Raw genomic sequence first — 25,661 nt, 5'->3', positions numbered from 1 at the left:
AAATCAAATGGATTTTTCACTTGAGAATTAAAAAAACCTCAAAGTTTTGTTTCTTTTATCCTTGACTTCTAAGGCCACAGCCACACACAGAGCTAGGGCAGCAATTGCACCTCACACTTCATCGAACGAGGCATACATACTGCCTGGGAAATAAAACATCTTACTTTAAAATAAATAAGAAAAAAAGCAGTCTCAAAATTAATAACAAGGAAAGTACATTTTCTTTCTTTTCTTTCCTCCTCCTTTTTCTCCTCTTGAGCCCTGCAATGTAGAAAAGGAAAGCAATTATTATGCAGAAAAACCAATATAATAAATAATTTCAAAGGCCATGAAAGCAAGATTCAAAAAACTGAGGTATAGAAGTGTGAACCTCTGCATACATGGCTGTGATATATGGGCAGAAATGGTGTATTAATTTCTGTGGAGAAAAATTGCATATGTAAAGATTCATTCATCAAGAATATACCAGTTTTAAGTGAAATATTCTGGGGTTAATTGTAACCTTATGTTATGTTTAGATAAGATTTGTCAGGTAGCTCCAGATTGTGAATTTTGACTCTCAGACGCCCAGCTCTTTGAGCTGTTTCTTTTTACTACAGGGTAATGATTTGTATTTTTGTATTAAATACCACCTTACTCTATTGGTCTTTCCAGGGAAGAGGAGATAAAGATATGACCCTCCTACTCTGTCTATTCCCCACAGTTACTTTGGAGAATGCATGGTTAGTTGTAGTACATGATGTCTTCCCACGGCTGGAAGTCTCACCATTGCAAATGGCCATACAGCAGGAAGAGAGACCTTGTTCTCATGTGTGACAATTAGCCTTCTAAAGCATATACTTAAAAAATAGAAGTTCTAGTAGGAAAGCGTTTTTTTTTTTTAATTATTTGTAAAATTCATGAATGCTCTTAAAAGAATAGTTTTCAGAAGGTAGCCTTTTTTTCATGTTTTTCTGTGCATGGTAATGCATATTAGTGTACCAGAGGCACAGTTTTGACTGACAGTCCCCAGTGTGACGTACAAACATATTTCTTATACCCTATATTTTTCTGTGTTGGAATTTTTATTTTTATTTTCTACATTCTACTGAGTACATGGCCATATTTTTAGCTCACGGTTTTGAAATATGCCCTAAATTTTCCATTCCCCTTGTCTGTTACCACCCCTGCCTTTTATCTTGGAGGAAGGACTGTCCTGTTCAGTAGGATTTTTATGATTGTGATTAACCATATAAGCAGAGATACAGGTAGCTGGTAGCAGCAGCAGGTAGCATGGATGTGAGTGGGATATGAAAAACTGTTTTCCTTGTGTCTCTTTTCCAAACAGTGTCTATGGGAACTAAGTTTTCTTAATGAGCTGGTGATATTACAAGATGTGGAGGCAGACCTTTGTGTTAGGCGTTTGGTTCTGGAGAAACACTTGATCACAATTGAATATAAGAATTGGCACTGGAAATTTGGCAGAATGCAATACCATCCTAATGACAAGATTTAGAATGAATATTTCAATTTTGGTGCCAGAATATAGTAACTAGTGGATGGAATTGTTCATAAAGCATTCAGCAGCCTCATTAAGACTGGTGATATTGTCTGCAGGCAGAAGTAGGCTTCGAAGATGGATCTTTCTCTGTCCTTAGAACTGCTGTTTAAAGAATAAAATCCAACATCTGGTCTTAATTTAAAGCCTTGTCTATTCTGTAGTATTAGGTCCTTGGCCAATTATTTGTAAGTTTTCAGTTTGGTTTCTAATGGATGATGGTGTAGCTCATAGATGTCTTAGTAATTTAGGAGTGTATCGCAAAGCCTGAAGTAATTGGGCCAGTTCTTAAATGTGGGCTTACCTTCTTGTGTATGAGTAGTAAAATGAACCAAAATGGGATTATATTGCCTTTGTAGTAAACACTGTTTCTTCCTAATTTGTTTTGAAGTGATAAACTTGCAAATAAAATCCCTTCTATTAATTTTGCTTTACTGGCGTGACCAAAAATGATGATGTATTCTTTTCGTGGTGAAAACAGGGACTCAAAACATACATTCTCTCTCATATAGGCTATCCACATAGGCTTTAAATGTATAGATAATTTATTTGAAAACTTAATGTGCTGTGTCCTGTGGAATGTGATTTAATAGCCATCTTTTTCTGCCAGTGCCATGTCTTTCCATGGAGAAGTTGCTGCTGATGAGTTTAAAAATTTCTTTTCTAACTTCCCCACATAGTCATGGATCACTTTACTAAAATTAATAATAGAAATTGAATATGTATGAGATTCCTTTTCTTCCCTTTTGCAGTGAGTAGTCTAAACAGAAACCATTGATATCTGGAGAGTATCAAAATTCGTACAAGAAAAACTCAGTTTAAATGTTTACTTAAAAATATTTTGGCTGTTTTTATTAAACTACTTCCTAGGTAACGCTACAGTGAGAGAATTATTCTCACACACGCATAGAGATGTCATGCTGAGCTTTGCTGCAGTGTTCTAGGGCTGCCTCAAAACTCTGTGCTGCTATTAGAGTAGAAAACATGTAATGTATTATTTGGTTTGAAACCATAAAAATGATTTTTGTTTGTCATGCTATGCTCTGCGTGGTCTCAAGGTACTTTGCTGTTTAACTGAAATTTCAGACCCTTATGGCATGCGGTAGAACTGTTACAGTTATTTAGTTGCTTTCTTTTTCTTTTTTTTTTCCCCTCTTATCTACATAAACAACATAACTTTGTCAGAAAAATTGAAAATGTGCACTTTGTCCCATCAGCTAAAATGGGCTGTCAGATAATGCTTTCTTTTCTCCATTGCATCAGATGACTGATGTAAATGGTTTTTGGCTTTGGAGTTTTTTGCAAGGCACTAGAGTAAATGATCAGAGTAGTAACATTTTTAACCTTATCTATCATACTGAAACATTTTTTCTGCCTCCAATAAAACATGTCAGAGTCGATTAAGGACATTCTTCAATGAGGTATAATTCACAGATTTTAGTAGCGAATCCAAGAGCACTGAAGTATTAAAGAGGCTGTGAATACTTAATTACGGATATGTTGCCATCTTACCTTTTACTGAATTCCCTTAACACTTTGGTGCTCTGTATCTGAAAATGCTCTTTTCCTCTGATGGTGAAGTAAAAGGAAAAGCCAGGTACAATGGCAGAGCATATGTCACATTGTATCTAGTGACAGTGCAGTGAAAGATACTGCTGTTCTAGTACGTTCAGCTGTGCTTATCTGGTACATGAGTGCACATTACTTTCCATGGGCTTGGATCACTTTGGACAGTATCATTAAATGCCACGTCATTACCTGTTATGGAGTAGTGCTTTTGCTTGAAGTGCCTCCTGGGATACATGCAACAGTAGGAAGAATGATGGGTAAAGATGGAAGCAGCATTAAATTTTCAATGGAAACACTATTGACTTTGACTTTTCAGAAGCCTTATCTGTTAGATGGTGTTTGTCACAGAACCTGTAAAGCTGTGGATGTTCGTCAGTTGAAAGTTGCCGGCAGTTGAACGATATGGACAGGTGAAGGCTCCAGAGGGATCAGCTGGGCTAGCATCGAGCTGGAGGGGGTAAATTGAAGGTTTATTTATCCAATTCACTGTCAAGGTCAGCTTGCTGGAGAGCTGTCCTATGTGTGCTTACAAAATGCCAAAATCCTGGCAAATTGTCTGAAAGAGCCTCCAAATCACTGACCTTTGTACGGCTCACATCAACATGCCAATGTCTTTTAACAGTATCCTTAGAGTGCATTGAATAGTTTGTAAAATCAGGCTTTTAATGTCAGCAGAAGTAACTTTTTTATTTTCAGCAATAAGGGAAAAAAAAAAAAGATACTTAATAATGATAGAAAGAAACATGCAAAATAAAGAAGCTGTTTCTTCTGAAATAAAACTTTTAGCATCTACCTTTTTTCAGGGCATACTTCAGAGCATGTTTTAGAGAGGCTGTAGTTTCTCTTCCTTTCCAGATAAAACATCCAAAACACTTAGTTGCTTTTTTCACTTCTTTTCTTTTTCAAATACATGGCATTTACTATACTTCTTTTGTAAAATCTAGGGTTTCATTGTCTCATTTTTAAGTTTGCCTTTTTTCTTCCAGTAAATTTACTAAAATTTTAAGCTAATTAGAGCTTAATTTATTCTTTCATTACTTATGGAAAGTTTTAAAATGTCTAGTTTCATGGGTTTCTACTGAAGCTGTGTTAGATACTTAACAGTATAGTTCATTTATTTATTTATTTATTTATTTATTTGTTACCTATAGCTAGGTATACCTATAAGAATGTTTTATATGTATCACTTCAGTAAAGCCATAGTATTTAAAAAAAAATATTTATTTATTTTTTTAATATAGGAAGGCTTTTATATACAAGGAGTATTATCGCTTGCATAATACCTCCCCCTAGAATTCATATAAATCAGAAAGTGGGATATACCTTTCTTAGTTTACTGTGAAGCATGTGTCCTCCTGTTTCAAAGCTGTTTAAATTGTCTACATTTAAGTAAAGTAGGATGAAGCTAAAAATGCAGTGGGTTTAGCTGTAATTGGCTTAGTCTTAGAAAGGGGTGATGGCGTATTTGACTATTTTAGTGAATATAATTTTTCACTTGTTTTGTAGTAGGTCTTGCTTTCATTTAAATATGCAAGACTTGTTATTGTGGCCAGATGAAAGATGGATGTATGTTGGCCTTTTGGTTTATGTTTCTTCTCTTGTTTCCCCACCCCACCTCCACTCATTAATGAGATACCCAAACAGTTTTTTTTTCTGTATCTAACTCCGCAATTTTCTTTTTTCTTCCCCTTATTTTTAGTTACTTCTCTGTGCAAGTCCAATTTTCCAAGTAAGCCAGCTCAGTTTGCATTTTCCCCAGAAATGAACGTTAATGCCAAGGCACTGTATGGCTCTTATAATATAGGTGAAAATGGGGGAATTATTGGCTAGGAATAGATGAAATGGAAAATCAATTTAACCCTACTTTGACAAACTTCATGTGAAGCTATTACTATTTTAAACTAATTGCTAATTATATTTGTTTGTTAATGTAAAATGTTTTTTTTTCAATTTTATCAAAATCTATTTCAATGTTTTCATAACGCTTGGCTGATTAGTAATTTATTGGTATATGTATGTATCAATGAACATTTTTAGTGTTTGATATGGAAAGTGTTGAAAGAGCAAAGGGGAAATGAGCACTTGAAATCCTTAACTGAGTACAAATGTCAATTTTGGTGTATGTACTAACTTTGAATATATGTAATTCCTATTAATTTTATGACTTTTGTGTAAATCATTGTTTAAGTACTTTCTAGACCATAGAGATTTTATATGATGGTTGCTAAGGTCTGCCTTTTCGCCATAACGTGCTATCACGTGAATCTGAGGCAGTTCACAGATCACTGACTTGACAGAACTTTATTATTATATAGTATTTATGTTAAAGTATTGCCTAGGGTCCCCAGACTTAGAAAATGCCCTGTTACTGTGGGTATTGTACAAACATGGATGTAGATGTGATCAATGTCTCAAGAAGCTCAGAACAGTTGTAATTATAAGGACTAGAGGTCACTGAAATAAAGTCTGCATAGACTTTACAAAAAAGTTTTGCAATATGCCGACTTTCAGGTAGAAAAGATCAAATCAAAGAGGGAGAGAAGAGATGAGGATTCCACCTGTACAACAAAGTAGAGCCTGCCTTTATTGTTGGTAAATACATGTTTAGACAGAATGAAAGCAAGACTGAATTATGATACAGTGCCTCAAGGCACACATTGCATATCAAATTCAGACATTACCCTATGTTTTATATGCTTTATATTCTACTTTAATTGAAATTGCTGCATTTTCAGATGAAGACTTAGCAGCTAAAAGAAGGAAAAGATATTGCCCAAACAATATGTCTGGATTGCATAACTGTTTCCATGCAATTCCAGCAGTCATGGTTTGCAATATAAGGGTTAATGTACATGATTTACATTGTGTTTTTCAAAATGAGAAAGTTTATATTTTCAGTCTTTGTGTTCTATGGTGGAAATGTTGATAATTAAAATTTAAATATTATTGAATAGAATTTGGGTCTGAAGAACCAGACTATGTTTTCTGTTTAAACTTAGCCTTTTCAGATGGCATTAATTAGTAGAAAACAAATGCAAAGTGAGTAGAGATACAGAGGTGCCATTTTCTCTACCCTTTCTGTTTCTTCTTAGTTCTTTCCTCTTGGATTTGTCTTTAAATGCTGAGCAGGGAGTACTGCCGTTGTTGTTGTTGAAATTAGTCGGAATTGCTAAAAACTCCTTGATGTCCTAATATTTCTCTGGCAGAGTGGGAAAGTTCCGCTTTCAGGGAGAGGCATACTGCCTCCCACTAAGATGTCAAATGTTTGTGATGAAATAGGGTTTCTTCTATTGTCCAAAATTACTTTTTTTACTATATCTTTTGATTTATATTAAGCTATAGGTAATTACTACTCAGACCACAAATTCCTTTGGTCCTAATGTAAAATATTTTATTATTTTTTTTTCAGTAACTCCAACTGTGTAATATTTTAATGGCCACAAAATATGTTTAAGGAATCTTGAATTAGCAATAATATTATCTTTTAGGGGAGTCTTGGCTAAACAGAGGGGGGGAGATTGCCTTGTAGCATGCTATCCATGTTAGAATTATAGGAGCCCTGAGGATAACTTAGTTGGCTCGTTCCTCTTTCAGTTGACAAACACATTGACTTCTTCACAAAAAATGTTCAGGTGTTTTTCAGCTCTTCCTCTTATTCTCACAGACTGTCTGGGTCATTAAGAGTTAGTTTTGACTTAAGACACAAACCGAGCTTCTGAAGGCAGTATTTTGCTTAAGGTAATCTGCTTTCATTTTCTGGTGCTGAGCATGGGATATGGGTTTTGGTAGGAACAACTAGAGGTCAAGGGATGCTGACAGAATACCTAGTTCTGGTCAACTTGTTTGTGGCTGCCGAAAGACTGGTTCAGTAATCCTTGTTATGAGTTAACATCAACTGAATTTTCGTTTCATATGCATGATCCATGTGCTTGTCTGTGGAGGTGTATAGAAACTGCTGTGCCTGCCTAATAACCAGAATGCATCCTAAGGATCTTATAACCAAAATATTTGAATATTTGAGCCATAAAAGAAATATGCCCCTAAGACTTTTTCTTTTTTTTTTTTCTTTTTTAATTTTTACTTTTTGATTATTTCTCTGTGAATAGTTTGGATATTTAGACTGTTTTCCTCTCAGTTTCAGATGGAACTTGATACAGATATTCCTTTGACATAGAGCATCTCTACTTTAAACACTATTGTTTAAAGAGAGCTCTAGGCTCATTGAAGGCAAAACTCTACTTGGAGAAAGTCATAAGGAGCAAGCACAATAGGAGCTTGCATTATTTGCCATTTAAGAACCTTTTGGTTTTGCAGCGGCACCTTTTTGGACTACTGATTGTAGAGGAAAAATGCAGTATACAATGCTTAAACTAAGAAATTCTGTCTACTCTTCAGCAACCAAACAGCAGTGTTATGTGATCTGTCACACTGGTTATTTCACCTTTGAATACAGAATATGGTTTTGAGCACCTTGGTGTGCAATGATGATTGAGAAAAAACCCTTGCTTTTTTTGCTTGAAAGTCTGCAGATGTTTCAATAGCATATGGTGTAATAGCTGTTAGAACATAAGAGACTGCAGTAATAGGGGCCATCATGAACATGCTGAGTTATCTGTCCTAATAATGCACTATAAAATTAATATGTACTTGTGCAGTAGTTGCTGAAAGTGGCTACTTCTTTACAGATCAATTTGATATAGTGTTCTATCTGTACGGGAACTTATGTAGTTCATTTTCTGTGGTTAAAAAAGCAGACATTCTGGATTGTATGATGGAATTTTGATAATCCATTAACAATAAAAATGAGAGAAGTACCCAGATGAAAAGAGACCTTAGTGTGAATCATGAGAACATTTGATAAAAGGTCTAAATTTAATAATACATCTTATTATTTGCTAAACTAGCTGCGCACTTTTGTTGTTGTTAATTTGATTTTTTTGTTGTTGTTTTTTTCTTTTTTGGCTTCCATCTCACTGCATGTATTCTCATCATAGAGGTTCTTTGTTTAATATGCCATTTTATTTCAAGATAAATCTGCCAAATGTAGGGATATTGGACAATCAGTGTTCAAGAATGTAGGAAATGGGAGAGATTAACTGCATTGATTATGGAATGTGAAGGCTTTAATCGCTTGGGTTAAACAAGGAACAATGCATACTTTGCCTCTTGTTCACAAAATAAATGGATGTGTATGCACATGAGGTTCTGGAACTGAGCTTGATTTACTTCATCTACATGAAGTGTGATGGATGCATCTGTTTCTTCATTATTGGAGAAATAACTCCTAGGTCACTACTTAAAATATCATCAGTGTTAGTAAGACCAAAAGAATTACGGTAAGTAATATTGCAGGAATTAAAGTAAGGACATTGAATTTAGGTTTGGGGCTTTTATTTGTAAAAAAGCTCCAAACCCACCAACCACCAAATTTCTGTAGTCTTTCACCTAGGTGGAAGTAATAACTTTATATTTTATCAAGTATTTTTGTATCAGATAGACCTTGTATCAGATATTTATAGCCTGGAGATGGGGACTGAAGCAGAGAGAAATTTGGATCTGTAGGTAAAGAATCCGGATACCCGTTCATCTCTTTCTGATTTTGGGAAAAATCAAATAACAGATACATATATGCTTTGAAAGACTACATATTTTATGACACAGAGAGTCTCAGAAGGGATTATTTGAACATTATAACTTTATGCCTAACTGTGGTGCTGTCAAGACAAAGCATAATATTTTCCTATCTGAAATTTAACTACACTGTATTTATGGTTTTGCACAAGAACATTAAAGGAATCCTGTCTGTCAGCATATAAGATCAATGAATGAACAACTTAAATTTACAGGAGTAAATTAAATGTCAACTTTATTTCAACAAAACAGGCTGTTCTTTTCTGTTAGCAGAAGTTATAACCACTGTTTAGAAATACTTGCTGTTGAAAAGTGTTTGATAAGTGTAGACATAAGTGTGTAAATCCAACAGGTTTTTTGTTCACTTGATTTTCATATTTATTGCAAGCATGCAGGTAAGTTTGAAAGTATGTACTTATAAATAAGTTTATTGTTGTCATACTGTGCTAACTCAAATCTTCTGTACTTGCTGTAGTTTCAAACTTTACTGCTGTCTCTATTCATGTTGGCTGTGTTGTTGTAACTAGAGTATAGCTGTGTGTATGTTATTTTATAGTAGTAAATCACTGAGACCCAGTAAAAATGTGAAAAGCTCAAATAGATGATGTATATTTTTGGCTTAGACTCTATGATCTATTCCTCCAAAGTATTTTGAAGACCTCTTCAGATTCTGTGTATGTCTGTAAATTGCCTGTTAAATTATTGTTAAAATAACTATTTTAGGTGTAACGAAAAGCAAAGCAAAAGAAGTAAAATAACGTACATGTCACTGTTGAAACCTTTCTCAACTCTATGCTTATATTTGTTTGCTGGTCTTTGAGAACAGAATTTCTTGCAACAAGACTATATGCAGATGTATTCTGGGATTAGAGACTTCAGAAAAACATCACAGATAAGTGAAATGTTATTTCACAAGGTCTGTTTCCTTGTGTGGGATATTTCTCCTTGATGATTACATATAGAAGTGTTTATCTAATGTGAACTACACTGTGTATAGTGAAAGAAAAGGGAGTAACAGGTCTTTATCAAAATTGTTCAAATGGAAGGGCATGATGTAGTACAAACCAAAGGAAAAGTTTATTTGTGGCAAAATGATGTGCAACTCTTATGCCTGTCATCTCCAACAAATGCACATTTGCCTGCATTCTGCTCATAAATGAGTGCTCTGACTGCCTGGAATATGGACTCTAAGAATCAAACAACCTGAACTGGATGAAAAATGAGTGGGCTAAAAATTATGCTGCTAAAGCAAGGCAGTATTTATCTTTGTGGTCAGAACTATATGAAAAAAGCCCTCAATCTGCAATTTTCAATATATCTATTTTGGGTGAAGATAAAAGAATTGCTAATTGAGTTTACAATATCTAAGACTCTGGGCTATATAAGGATAGGTTATCATTACCTCTGTGTTGTCAGTACTAAATCTAGCTGCTTCTGTGGTCTAGAAAGTCTCTTCTCATAAAATGATAGTCCAATATTTTTTGAGCCAAGATGTTCTATCTCCAGCATGTGTCAGAAATAGTGACATAAGACAGAAACTCTCATAATACTAGCCATGAACCAAAAGGAATGTGTCTTGTTAACAACTTTGGAAAGATCCAGCTCTCAGTGTAACTGCCTTCTAGCAGCTACATGGAAGAGAGGATAAAAATTATAAAATATAACCTTGATATATTTTCCTGATGAAGCAATAGTTTATAATGATAGTCTCTATAAAGTTAATTTTTTCTTGAACAGAGCTGAGCTTAATGGTTTTCAATTATAATAATTTGAGTCATGGGTTTAGTTCATGTGGATTTTGCAACCCTTGGGTTTCACTTTTATGTCTTTCCCCTAAAATGCTTGGTCTCTTTTTTGCATTATGCTTGACCCCCTTCCATTTGCATCAGAATTTAATCTTCTATGAGGAAGTAATTCTTAACTCATGTGTAATTTGGAAATAGGGTTTCATGTTACAAATGTTTTTTTTCATAGAGCATATGCTCAAGCAAGAATGTCCAGAAGTATGTCACCTTTCTCAAAAGTGTGTCATGTCTTCAGAAAGAAAAGTATGTCTTTCTTTGACAGAGGTTGAAATCTCCATTTCTCCTAAATTTTTCTAAGGCACTCTCTACATTGGCAAGAAATTAGGTGTCTTAAAAATGGATCAGTTGATCAAATTGATTCATGCTGAGGCCTCGTACCTACAGTAAGTAAATTTGTGGATTTTTTATTTTAGACTACTTTTAGTATGGTCACTGGAACCAAATGTGCCCACCATGCATGTATTTGGAGATGACTGGAAAAACAATCACTGGTTTGAAAGTTTTATTTCCATTGAAACATGTAGCACATCTGGTACACACCTGAGGTGTGAGGCAGGGGTTGGTTGGCTCTGTTTTTTGGCTTTTTTTTCTTTCTCCCAAAAGAATCTGGGATCAGGTCATCAAAACGCTTTTGTGAATCAAGCCAGCTGCAATAAGAGGGGATAAATAGGAAAGAATGGTCAAAACTGTAGCACTGTTTTGGACTGAAATGTTTATCTAAGCACAGCCCTATGACTACTGCAGTGATGTGCCTGAACAGAGGTTGAGTAGTTATTACATCTTCTGTCCATTATGCTTCTCTGACACTACTGGGAAATACTAATGTGTGTGTTTTCTTTTTGATTTCTCATTTGTTCCTTTTGTAAGTCTGTCGCGGTTTAAACCCAGCCAGAGGGCTCGTTCACTCACTCCCCCCCTTCTTGCCCTCTGCCTACTCCCGGAGGGGTGGAGAGGAGAATCGAAAAGAATGCAACTCCCATGGGTTGAGACAAGAACAGTTTAGTAACTAAGGTAAAACACAAATCACTGCTGCTACCACCAATATTAATAACGATAAAGGAAATAACAAGGGAAGAGAATACAGCACCCCGCCACCTGCCGACTGGTAACTCGCCCCCCAGCCCAACCAAGCACCAACTGATACCTTGTTCAGCCCCGCAGTCCCAGCCCTTCAGGGTAACTCCCAGTTACATCCTGGCCATGACGTGCTGTGGTATGGAATACCTCTTTGGTCAGTTTTGGTCAGGTGTCCTGTCTCTACTTCCTCCCGGCTTCCCCTCCTCCCTGGCAGAGCATGAGGCTCAGAAAGTCCTTGGCCAGACCAAAACATCAGTGTTATCAGCATTGTTCCCAGGCCAAAAGTCAAAAACACAGTGCTGCACCAGCTACTAAGAAGGGGAAAAATGACTGCTACTGCTGAACCCAGGACAAAGTCCCATGTCCTTTCTCCACTATCTTGCTACATTTTATCTATTTTCTTCCCAACATCACCCCTAACCTTCCCTAATGAAGACATGGCTGCTGCTGGCTGTGGCTATAATATCTTCACTTAAGCATGGACCTGGGCAGTGACAGGTCAATAACTAACGGGACGCTTGTTTTCAGAGTATGCATTGTGTTAAATATGACTGAATATCTTAGGAGCTCCACCCATTGTGCAAATTTGAGGGCTTGAAGGGAGGAACGTTGTTGACTCCTGAACAGAAACGTTGACTTACATGAGTGTATTGTGGTATTCGCTTATGGATTCAAGTGACCTCAATCTCAGTTTTCCATTTTAGAAAGGCTGTGTTAAGAAGCATGAAAATAAAAAATAAAATAAAAAACCAAACCAAACCAAACCCCCCCCCAAAAATCCACTCCCCCCCCCCCCCCCAAAAAAAAAAAAAAGGAAGGAAAGTCCGTCCTTTCATATATATGTGAATACAGAGGCATGCTTGCTCACTCACTTTCTATGTGGGAAAGCTGTCAGTTGCTGAAAAAAAAGAGGTCTGGTTAAGATCTCTAGAAAGGGGAGTCTATACATTTTAAGTTCAGCATTTATCTTTGCATGTAACAAAAGCTTTCCGATAGCATAAACAAAATCTACCACATAATTTCAGAAATTAATTTTCTATTTAATCCCATTTTTATTTTGTGTTTCCTTAAAAGTATGATTCTTTTTTGCCTCATAAAAAATGTTAATAAATTCTATCATTATAATTTGCTTTGATGGCACATTTAAGGGTCTGTCCTCATGGAATGTCTCTTGGAGAGATGATACCCTAAAAAGAATATGTCTAGAATGGACAGTACTGTCTGACCTCATTAGCCAGCAGACCAAGGAGCAATTGCAACAGACCTAGATCGCAGTAAAACCTTGTTTCTTTCCAAGACAGGCAGTAGATTGTATGACTGGGGTGTCACTTTGGTTGTGTCCTGAAGCTTTCAATCTGCAACACATGGACAAGCCTTGAGCAGGCACTATGTCAAGCAAATAGTGTCAAAGTTTGTCATTGGTGCCATGGTTTATTACTTTCTTGATGAAATGGGCGTTTGTCCAGTAAGAATTTGAGTTGTGCCTCTGACTTACTTTGCCTCAACTATTGAAGATACCCTACCAGGTGCAAATTTGGTATGGATTTGTGCTATAGTAGAAAGGGTCCATATCTACTTTTTAATTAACTATAATCTTCAATCCATGGTTGGCTAAAGCACTAAATGTGTTCACTCACCTCTTTGACATCAATATGAATATAGTATCTAAATCAGTTAAGATTACATTTATTCATATACATTATATACATTTTAATGCAGACAAGAGAACAGGCCTTATCATTAAAATTATCTTGGATATAATGTTTTCAAATTGTTGCCATAAACATTCATTCTGTGCTGGAACTGTTTTGTGCGCCATAAATCTTAGCAACTGATGGAAAAAGAAAGAGCAGCAACTAGAGAACTATAAAATAAATAATTTTAAAACAGGTTAAATATTGTTTAATTTCAAAAGGAAGACAAGAATATGGTATTTTCCAATTACTTTTTACCCATTTCTTCAGTTTGGCTAGGCTCTTTATTGATTGCATGGGAAGGAGGGTGGAGTATTCTTTTGGGCTGCAGATTTCATCTTGTGTTGGTAATGCATGGTAACTGCCACTTTTATTTTGTGGAAAGATTTTTTTATCATAATCCAGCTTACACTGTGCTTCCTAAAGATGTTTAGACTTGCTCTGTTTAAAATGTATAAAGAAGAACCGATCATATTCCTGGTAAGAAACATCCTTCAAATGGATGCATTTACTTTCTGCTTGTATCATTTCTTTGAATGATGTGGGTATTACAATCCAAAGCCAGTGCTATTTTCTTAAATATGATCTAACTTGTAATGCAGATCGATATGTATCAATATAACCTTTAAGGCAAACTCTTATGTATTTGGCTTTGAACTTTAAGACATACATTTTACTTGGTGAAAGAATGAGCTAAGCAACTGAGCTGTCATTAATACATTTTTTTCAGTGTCTTTTGGCTAAAACTTAACTTGACCTACAGAGATGAAATGTTCTGATTATTTTAAATATTTATCTTGGGGTCTGAAGAAACAAAAGTTGGAAAAGAGATTTTGTGTTTTGGTTGGTGTGGTTTTGCTTTGTGGGGTGATGGTGGTTTTTTTGTGTTTTTTTTTGTGTTGGGATTTGTTTGGTTTTTTTTAGTAGCTGAAGGCAATTATATCTTTATTGACCCTCTGTGTTCACTCCCTCCTTCAATGTCAGGTACTTGCTTATTATTATCAACATGACATCTCCTTTCTTTGAAAGGTTGTCCGTCACACTTTGAATCACCTCTCTCCATGGTTACATTTTCTAATCAGTTCACATGATTGAGCCTACATCAAGTGATGCTTTACTTAATTCCTTTCCGTTTGTATGGTGTGATTCTTGGAGGGACTCTCATCAAAATTTTGGAGGGCCCTGTCAGTTTGAAAAGAACATGACCTTTAAATTGTAACAGTATGTTTGCTGGTGCATAAGGGAAGGAAAGGTTTGTAGTGATGGAAAACCACTCTAAAAATGAAAAGTAATTCACTCAGAAACAACATGCATGGGAAGTTAATTTGTTTATATTTAACTGATTTTAAAAAGTCAGAATGAACAGGATGTGTTCCTTGAGCAAGAAGAGGGTCAAAACAGAGTGTCCTTAAATTTGGCTTATAAAATGTTATCTGTTGATCTTGCTTTTCTATATTTATAGTAATAGATAAAAACATTCAAATGTGCTAGAATAGAAAAAAGGTGTAATTCTTTGAAATTAAGCCTGTTACTTGGTTGCATTTTCATAACTGTACCTGTGGGCATGCTATAATTAGTAATTGACAATGTTAATTTTTGTAGAGTCTGTCACTGAGTTAGATTTTATTATGTGGGTATGAATATACATAAGGTTATATGTGTATGAAAGGATAATTCAAGTTAACATGGAAAAAATAATTTTATATTTTAAATGCTGACAGTCTGAATACAAGGATAGTTCAGGCAATAATAACATAGATGCATGCTGATGGAGCTGTCTAATGCTGAGAATATTACTGAGCTTCACAGCCTGTAAGTATGCAAGCTGTGAATGGCCAAATACCCCACAGTAACTGAACTGAGGGTATTAGCTGCTCTCATCTCACTTTTGCTGTGCTTTGAGACATGTTATTTTTAAGTGGCTGTTACACATGTTGAAATACATATTTCCATGAAACTTAAGAAGTCTAATTTACCATAGATTTCTGTTTTATGATTGCTGGATACTGATGCCCAGGAAGTGGATGTCCTCTAGCTTTTTGCAGCATTTTTAATTACTCACTGCTACAGATTCTTTGATATCTGGTAAGGTATGAAGTAATTCTGAAGGTGTTCCTGAGGTCATTCTGAAAGTTTTCCGAAGGTCAGTAGAAGGACGTCTTCTCTCTGTGGATATGCCATTCTTAAAAATGTGTAGGAAGGTGCTTATCTTTGAACTTATCATTCTCTGTCAACTTTGTTGAAACGGACAGTAGATTGAAAAGTGAAGAGGCACACACAGGGTGTGATCACATGAAATTGCTGTACTGAAAGCATTTCTGTTGCTTTCTTGTAATCTTAAATCACCTGTCACTCTTCAGATTTGGTGGTATTCTCACTGAATTGTAAGAAAGATCCAGGCTCACCTGCCAACAACCTTGTTTTCTGATACTGGATCTCAGTCTTGCTCCAGGAAATCAACCTACTCCAGGCAATTTACCAAAATTCAGGTTGAAAGAGGTCTTGTTTTGAGCATGCCTAAAAAGACATAAGCAGGTTAATCCGTAGTCTGGATTTGTGCCTAGGCAGTCTTTTTTTGTTTCCCTGATTGTCAGCTTAATGAGTAGAAAAATGGACCCCCAAAAGTTACATACTTCCCACTTTACTGCTTTTAGCAGAATCTTGCATAGTGTCAGCCGCAGGCACAAATGCATGCAGACACTGCCTCTTTAACACAGCAGCTGTTACCTTGTTCTTGGTCTCTACAGCAGAGAGCTCGTATCTGAAATTTGCCCTTTCTGAGTTTAATTATTCGATATGTTTCACTTTCCTAATGAAAGTGGCCATGTTTGTTGGCACCTAAAATTAAGGCTATTTTCAGAGTTCAGATACGTAGGTTTTCCAGGATTAAGGTGCAGCAACTTTTATGCTTGAGTTATATAGTTCATGATACGCAAATTGCAGACATGCATAACAGCAGGCAATTGTACATGCCTTATTCAGCATTAGATTTCCCCCTGCAATATTTTGAATAACATAGAATATGGATTTGAGACTCTAAGGACATGACGACATTTGTACCTGGTGTACAGGCATGCACATTATATGCATTTCATACAGGCATTTTGTAGGACTTTATTTTAGCATTTTGTGCTAATTCGTATTTCATGATTCATTCATACATTTAACACAGTAATACAATTCTAGCAGTTCACTGATTGCTCAGATAAAAGTGCTTTTTCTTTGTTTCAGAGAGTATGAAATAAGGTGGCAGAATGATAAATACCAATAGCGAATTTCTAGGATGGCAGCAATATTCAGTAGCATATAACATGGCTTTCACTTACACAAAAGAAAGGTCATACATTTTCATCTGTGATGTATCATTGTTTCTGCGACATGAACTTCACGAATATATGAAGCCACTATATTCTACAGTTGCTTCTTTCTGGGCCTCTAGGTTTTGGTAACTATAACTTGATGGAGCTCCAGTCTCATGATACCTGAGGCATATGATATTTTGCATGTCCTACTGTAAACCCCCTTTTTGATAAGGTGTTTTGTTCTTTAGGACATGTAAATCCTGGAAATCATATTCTCCACTTAAAAGAAAACAAATTAAATATTGGAAATGAGATCTTGACTGAGACAAAGGACTTCTTGCTTTCAGATGACAATTTCTGTTGTTCTGACCAACTGGAGGTGTACTAGAATTACCTACATAGCATCCGTCAATGGTTATATTTTTATGAAGCAGGTATAACACAAATTCTGTGCACCCTTAAAATACTAATATACATTTTTCTTTATGCTCCCTTTTTTTTTCCTCAAAAAGTTGAAATTGGAAACTGTGCATGACTTCAGGTTCTTGTGGGATGACCTCAAAGCATCTTTTTATTTCTTTTTAATTTTTGACTCCTGCTCTGGCTAATTTGCTTTCCTCTTTCCCTTAAAGCATGAAATTGCATGTTGCAACACATGCAATTTCCTAGAAGCTAAAGGGCTCACAGTATAATGCTTTTATCATTTCCCTCTTCATGGTAACATATATGGGTATGAAAAATGTAATTGTGTATCTAGAATAGGCTCACACACACAGAATTAGCCTATGTTCCTACAGCCTTGTCGCCTTGATCAGAATTTACCACATGGAGCAAATACATTGTCCAACCCACTAGGAGCATCCTGGGGACCAGATCCCAGAATTCCAACTTGCTGCTGCCTTAGTCAGAGGTAGTATTCATTCAAAAGTCTCTCTTAAATTAATTGTGAGCATTGCCTGAGAGAGGTTGAAAGATTGGGATCGTTCTGAACAGCATTGTAGTTGTACTATACTGTTAAAGGATGCCATGTCTTAAATATATTGGAAGTCATAAACACTGCATTGTAATAAATTACAAAGCAGACTTTTGGAAGATTTGTTCTACCTTTCACAAAATGCTAATGTTTATTTTGTTTTCATTTCACAGTATTGTCTTTCATTTAAAAATTACAGCTTTACTACAGTGAGCTAATTTCATAATACTGTATTAACTTAATATTACATAAATTACGTTTGTCAGATTTGGGCATTGTTGTAGATGTACAAAGCCCAAATTTACTACCAAAGCTCTCCAAACACATGTATTCATAATTTGCTACAATGAACCATATGCCACAATATAGTATTAAGGAATTACACATTCTAATGCCAGGCACAAATCCTGCTGCTCTTTCTGCAACTGTTCCAAGTACAAATAGAAACAATATATTTCTAACCTTTTTTTCCCTAGTTGCAATTATGAGCAAAAAAAATGTTGCAGTGTGGGAATATTTTAGCCACCTGCACTTCTCTGTTTAATTTTTAGCTGCATGTTGCCTTTGAACATTATTGAAAATATGCAGAGATTGCAGCATTTCCTACCTATATTTTCTCTGCAGACCATTATAACTTTAGGCCTGGAAGGAAAAGGTAATAGAAATTGGCATAACGAATATTGCAGAGAACGAAGAGCTACAGCTTTCTTTTAGTAGAGAATCGGAACACTCCTACCTCAAAGGTTTAATTGCAGCTGCCTGCAGTTTTGCATGTGGTGTTTTCCACTTGCAAGGTGTAGGGTCCTGCAATGTAACCTGGCTTATTCTCCCCATTCAAACAAAGAGCAGAAATGCTCTTTGTAAAGGGAAGGGGAGAGCTTGTGCAATTGTGGAACATCTATAGGTTTTTAAACACACACTGTCTAATCAGCCTCTGACAGATCCATTGTAAATCAAAGGTCTGGTAAGTGGGGATGCCAGAAATGTTTGATCTCATTCCAAGCCTTGAAACAACTTGCTTATTTTTTCTGCAGTTTGGCTCCTCACTAAAATAAAACATTGAGAGATGAATGTTCTGACAGGTCATTGTGTGTCAAACTGTCACTCTGTAATGGTTACATATTTCAGCTGGATTGAGGTGGTGGTGGTTGGGGGAGGTCTGAGAGAAAGAGAGAAAGAGAAAAAGAGGGAGAGAAAGAGACAAAGAATAACAAGATTTCTGCTCCTTCTTGTGGCTGATCTTCATTTAAACCAAACACTTGTCATGTTCAGGGGAAGTTTTATAAATTTTTAATGATGTTGGGTACAACTGGTGCTTTGAAATTTGCTGTACTTTAATTTTTTCTTCGTTAGCAAAGGTTCGCTAATGCATTGAAGTGCTAAGAGCGTGTCCTAGGGATGCCATGATAATTGTGTTGTTAATAATATTGTGGCACTAGTAATGTTCTCCTGGTAATCAAGCCATGAGATTTTTTTTTAATATATTCAGTTATTACACTGCATCTCATACAAATCATGTCAATTACAATTGCCAGTCTATGACAGTTAAAATAATTGTATACGTTTTCTAGAATTTTCCATTGGCTTGGCTAATCAAGCTAAAAAAAAAAAAAAGCAACACATTATTTGCATTAATTTTGTTTCTAGTCTATTTCTACTCCTAAATCATTTGTCCATCTACTTCAAAAGGCAGAACAGTAAGTATTTTAATAATAAATATACAAACATATTAATACTGTAACATAATATAAGCATACTTCTGCAATAGTAACACAAGAGATTGTCTAGGATTAATCTGTGTACATGTATACAGACATATATTGGTAAAAATCATCATGCTCATGTAAGAATGTGTACTTTATCAGAGATTTATAAAGATCAGTATTCAGAGGTGTTTATTTTCATGTTTTGGTGTGTATGTATGTACATATACACCTAGGTAAAGATGACAGCCTCTTTGTGGACACTGATATTTTATGCCTCCCTTAGAGATGATTGTGTGTTATTGCATTTGAATATTTACTTACATTAAAAAAATCAATTAAATAGTTGCCAGCTGAAGGAGAGAGCAGGTTCTGTGTCCAAACATTAGCCTTCGATAACACTGGCATCTTCTGTCTAATGCTGTCTCTTTGTTTCTTTGAAAAGAAGAGACAAACAGCAAAAACTGGCTCAGCATTCTGTCACCAGAGCAGGAACCATCCCATTGTGTGGTTGCCTACTGTGTCCTGGTGGGGAGGGAGAAACTGGTGATTATTCTATCATCTCTTCAATTTTCTTTTTTTTAAATTTAATTTTATTTCTCTCCTTTTTTTTTTAATTTTTTTTTTTTTAAAGACAATGGAACGTATTGCTCTCGCTCCAAACTGTGGAGCTGTTATTTCTTACACAAGAGGGTTTGGTGTCTTTCAGTGCGTATTTACAAGAGCTACTAAATGAACACAACAGGGGTGCAGAGGAAACAGGGAGTCAGCGTATGGGTTGCAAAAATATACCAGATGATAATATTGTTTCCCCTTTCAAAAAGGTACAACGTGTCGAAGAAGTGGTAAAGAAGAAATAGCAAAGAGGCATAGCAGTAGTACATGAGCAATAACCAAGTGCAGCCCAGCGGTAGTATATGAGGAGGAATAACAAGTAAGGGATGTAGTAATTACATGAGGCGGAATAACGAGTAGGCATGGAAGCATTTGAGAAATAACAAGTCAGCTGGCAGTGGTATTTGAGGAATGACAAGTGAACATGACAGTATTATTTGAGGAATAATAAATAAGCTTGGTGATATTATTTGGAGAATAACAAGTAAGCAGGGGTGCTTTCTCTAGGCACTTCCCCCTGCTGTTATCTTGTGAAGAAGGTGCACAAAAGAATAAGTGGTCACAGGTTACAAGGGTCAAGGAAACAAATTTTTTTTATGCAATAAGCTTCTACTAAACATGGCTTGAACAAATCATCCCTCAAAATGTAGAATTTTATTCCTCAACTTTGCCTGGAGGTAAAAGTGGAAAGAAGAGATTTTTTTTTTTCCTTTTTTTCTTCCTCCTCTGGCCCTGTGAGTCCTGACCATAGAGAATGAATGGCTTTAGAACTGTACCCAGACAGAAAAATCAATGCTTCATATCAGGAGGCTTCAGGGGTTAGACTCCCATGTTCATGTCAACAAGGCTATTGGTTTTCTTAATACTCCAAAGTTATCGTTTCCCCACTGCAGGAACCCACCACTGTGACTTGTGTGGTCACAACTTAACAAAAGCACTTTTCCTTGGCCAACCACCATTATGGCAAAAAAATAAATAGTTGATGAGGTATATATGTTTCCAAACCAGACCATTAGTGAGCAATGAAAGTTAGCATTTGCTGACAGGGTTTTCTCTATGAAATTATGCCGTTTTCTGTGTGCTGTGGGAGTCGCTACATTTTCACTGATATGGTGATTCATATTTGTGAGTAAAACCATTAGTGGGATAAAAATGTAGAAGTATTGGAATGAAAGAAGGTGGGCTTGCTCCCCCCCCCGCCTTGCCTGCATATTCCTATTTGTGTCAAAAGGCCTCTGCTTCTTCTGGACAGATTCCTTTGAGCTTCGTCATGTCACTGTTTTAATCTGAATGGGTGGGTTTGTTCTGCAGTCATCACTTCTGTGTTAATCACTTCTCCCTTGTCAAGAAAGTCTTCCAGTTTGTCAATAGAATTATGTTACATGAGGTTAAAATCATGTTGCTTCAAATAATGCTTTTTTGTCATCACAAGGTATTAAACAGACTACCTGAAAATAAGACCCTCTGAATCTTTGTCAATGTAATTAGTGTAACAACTATACCTGGCTTACTGGGCAGGAAAAAGCCAACCTTCGGAGCCATTGGAGGGAAAACTGGCTGCTGTACTGTTCTAGTATTATCCTGATTTGCATACAGAAAACTAAGAGACTTAAGTGTTGCACCAGGTTAGAGGGGCTTTTTGTGATCTGGTTAATTTGATGGCTTCCTCCTCCTCCAGCTGCCTTTATGAATGTATTACTGATGTTTTCTTTTTTTCCCTGATTTTTTTTTTTTTCCCCCCCTTTTCCTGTGCTGTCTTTAGTGACACAGTGCTAACACTGAAAATGCTAGCGGCTACAGTGAGCATTGCTCACCCAGAGCAATCGGATGAAAAGGCAGTGCAGATGTAATTTGTTTTCAATGGCTGTTTCAAAAGAATAATTGTGGTGACATTGTGGGATCAATATTATAGATTTTTGTTTTCAAGTACACTGTATGTGTGGTGCTAAGGGGAGGCAGGAAATATAACACTGCAGCCTGAATACAATAAAAATGGATTGAGGTCTGTGGGTATTGTCGGCTGGTAGCCATCATGGGTTTGGAACATCATTGGTGGGATTACAGCGCTTGTCCTCTGGGCTGGGATTTCATTGTGAGTGCATGCACATTTGCTGCAGTTTTCCTCTTTAGCTCCTTAAGGGACCTGCTTACTGAACTTGCATAAACTAACTGTAGATGAGGCACTGTAAATGCTGCTTTGGTTTCCATCTCTAACAAGTGGCAGGATTAAGAGACTGGGGGTTAGAGTTTGCTGTCACATCATTTAATTTGCCATGCCATGCTGGTAATGTACAGTGTACCACAGCAAAACCTAAGGTGGGAAGGGATGGATTGTACACCTATGTGAGCATTTCAATTCTCTTTCTGATCCCCGTCTCTCTAGGCCACCAAGCTAGATAAAACTTCTTTAAAGCACCTGAGAGAGAGAGAGAAAGAACACCTCCAGAGAGCAGCCTGCTGATAGAACCTACTTCTTACAATATGGTGAGTGTCATTTTAAAATACCATGAGAAATATGATGTGGTGATCAAGGACTTCCTGCTTTAAGGGTTTCATGTATCAGGGTAACTAGACAAAAAATGTAGTTCCCAGGGTGAAAATTATATTAACAAAGAATTAGTAATAAAGCTGAATAAATGTAATGAGATGTGAAAGAGAGTGCATAGCACATTTTTTTTTCTGTCTTTCATAATTAGGCCCTGAAAGAAATGGAAATTCAGACAAAACACCTTCCTCATTACCAATTTAAATATTACAAATTAAAATGTGGTGTTATTGGACAACCAATTGTTGTGGGTTTTTTTTCTTTCAAGAGGTAAAGATGCTTCCTTTGGTTCAGTTTGCTGTTTTAGAGGAAAGGTTTTTTACAGAATGTTTGCTAGCTGATTTGCTTTTAAGCCAAGATAATGTTTCAGATTTTCTCTCTACCAGATTCTACTGCTGAAATGATAGTTACCCAAACTCTGCTGACAGTCTGTGCACTACAGGGGTGGCCCAGAATCATCCTTTGTTATTCTCACAAGCTATTTATCATATTTATTAAATCACATAGATTCCTGCCATAAGTTGGAAAAACAGTATGTGCTTAATTTGGACCAATTAATTCCACAACAAATACACTCTTTCTTGGCCGCTTTCATAAACCAGAACATCAAACAGCTGTTCTCTCATCCAAGCAAAACTAGTATATAACGTTTTTATTCTGCTTTTACTAGTTGAGTATTGGATAAAAGAAGATACCAGATGCTTATAGGGATCTATTTCAACCAGTAAATCCTGTTAATTTATTAATGACTTAAAGCTTATAATAGAAACTTTATTTCATGAAGTTTTTATTTCTGCTTTTTATAAATCTTTAGGCTAACGGTAATCTCCAGTTCTTTCTATGTCTCAGTCTTTTGTTACAGAGCATAAAAATCCTTTCAAACACTGAAATAATATGTAATTACATTTGAAAAACAACATTGTTGTGTTCTGGGGGCAGTTTCAAACCTCTGGCATGGGTTCTAGAAACAAAAGCCTATCTTGCGCTTACTGCCATGTCTGTTCAGCTGCGTAAGCACGTATTGCGAATGTATGTCTCTGTATTATTTACATCCTGGCCGGCTTTGCCAGAGACGAAGGAAGCTAGGTGACACTGCATGTATACATGATATCTTAAACAAAAGACTAGAAGGAATACACACATAGGACTGAGAAATATTTGGAAATGAGAAAAAGTTAGATTATCATTGAGCAGTTCATATAAATAGGACATCTCTGTGGTGGGGTGATATAGGGGTGATACAGGGGCTCCAATCCTTGGTTTCTTACAGAAGCTTTGCACTGAGCTCTCCTAAAGCTGCTGGATTCAGCCTTTACACGATTCTGTTATATCACTCTGATTCTTGCGCAGTGGTTAGATAATGCATGTCTGGGAGTGGCCTCCACTAACATTATCTGGGAATTGTTGGCAACTAGTGTAATTTTGAGCTGATGTTGCTTTAAATTGTATCTGGCCACAAACTAATGCAGATGGACATACAACACCCAGATGAAGTTGTGGCTTTGAATTTGCTATACTGCTTTAGGTACTTCTTTGTAATTTTTTAAAGAATAAGAAATGTGCAAAGTCTTTCCTTCTGTGAACTTACAGTGAAACAAAAAGGTTCAGACAACTACTGCAGTACCTGTAAGAAACAACTGTGAGTAGCCTTCACAATGTTTCCTCTGAATAGCATTGTTTTTCATCTTTGTTTTTACAATCCCCAAGGGCAAAGGCTGTTTGAAACCAGTACTGGTATTAGTATGGATGGTCTCCAAGAGGTGGGGGAGGCAGGAATAAGGTTCACATCTTTCTCTGCTCCATGTTGGCTGACTGAATGAGACCAGCAAAGGTAGTATTGTCCACCATGTCCCTTTCAAGGGCTGTATGCAAAGGCTGGTCAGGGCTGCTTCTCTGTCTGTGGATAAGGTGATAGCATGGAAGCACATGGTCTTGCATAGCTCATGCATTCCAGGTCTGTGTCCTGACTGTCAGAATATGGCCTTACATAGATCCCAGTGCAAAATACAGATGCTGGTTTTGTATTAGAGTTTGATAACAGTTTGGTGGCATAGAATTTTGTCAGTACAGAGCTCTACCTTATATTCTAAAACAATTGGGGTATCAGAGATTGCATAGTGTGATGGCTTGAGAAGGGCAACAAAACCTTGTAGCTGAGGATTGTTTTCCCAGTGGGAAAAGAGAAGGAACCTGAAATGGATTTGACATAGCTCTATGATACTGCTTGTGCCTATTTTTGTCTGCTAAATCTTACATCTAGATGTGCTGAGATCTCTGTAGTAATGAAACCTTATCCATGATAGGAGTCTATAGTTTGCTCCGCTTTTGCTCTCCTAATCTGTTGCTGCTGCTGTTCTTCCCCATTTCTTTTGGTGTCCTTGACCATCACAATTTCTTTAGCAAAAACCAAAGTAGCTTGATGCAAAGCTGATACACAGTAACTAAGGATCCTCACCTTGGGCTTTCTGCCTTCTGAAAAAACAAAGAATATAAATCAGGAAAACCAGTCATCCCCATCAGTGTAATTCCTACAGACTTTTCCTGTAAAATGTATCCTTCAGTAGTTACCTGGTTTCTGTGTAGGGACAGAAATAGAACATCTCAGTTTGGGAATCAAACCTGGATTTATAGAGAAATGTGCAGACCAACTAAATGGCTTTGTAATTGGAATATGACATGCAATTGCTATCGGCTGACTACTAATATGTTTGAGATTAATGCAAAGTGTTAATATTTTATAGTGCTTACTTTTTTGTCCTTCTTTTTTTTTTTCTGAAAAGATGTGTGAAAAAAAGAAAGCTACACCATAAACTGTGTTTCTTGACTTTTGAGTCTGTGGTTGATGAAGCTTATTACATATCTGTATTAATTTTTCTGGTAAATTTTTGCTGATTCTTTAGAAGGAAATGAATAAATGTTTTTTGCCTAGCTAATCTTAGATCTGTTCACTTCAAATTAGTGATGTGTTATTTTTCATAGAATAAAGATTTTGTATGTGATCTTGCCAAAAGAATGGTATTTAAATTGTAGAAATATTGATAAATTAAAAAGTGCACCTTATTATTAGCCAGGTTAAGAACTGCAGTTTTTTTAAACTCAAGCCTCTTGTATTTTTGTCCAATACCTGGTTTTTAAATTTATTTAAGGTTTTCTTCCCCCCCCCCCCCGAAAATTACATAAATTGCATAACCAAAAATTATAATTACTTTG

The 25,661-nt window shown here is 36.2% G+C and overlaps 1 long non-coding RNA gene across 1 annotated transcript in view; it reads left to right on the top strand.

Moving 5' to 3' along the window:
- Nucleotides 1–3,949: 3,949 nt before the first annotated feature.
- Nucleotides 3,950–25,661, top strand: part of LOC134156631 (uncharacterized) — a 30,745-nt gene continuing 9,033 nt past the window's right edge. Inside the window, exons 1-2 of the long non-coding RNA XR_009961984.1 lie at nucleotides 3,950–4,091; nucleotides 22,290–22,390. This is a non-coding gene — a long non-coding RNA (uncharacterized LOC134156631). The remainder of the gene's footprint in view (nucleotides 4,092–22,289; nucleotides 22,391–25,661) is intronic.

Source organism: Pezoporus occidentalis, unplaced genomic scaffold, assembly GCF_034315485.1.
Source record: "Pezoporus occidentalis ecotype Australia unplaced genomic scaffold, CSIRO_AGI_Poc_V1 ctg89, whole genome shotgun sequence".
NCBI lineage: Eukaryota > Metazoa > Chordata > Aves > Psittaciformes > Psittacidae > Pezoporus > Pezoporus occidentalis.
The sequence above is the reverse complement of the archived record's forward strand: the minus strand, read 5'-3'. Positions and strand labels throughout refer to the sequence as shown.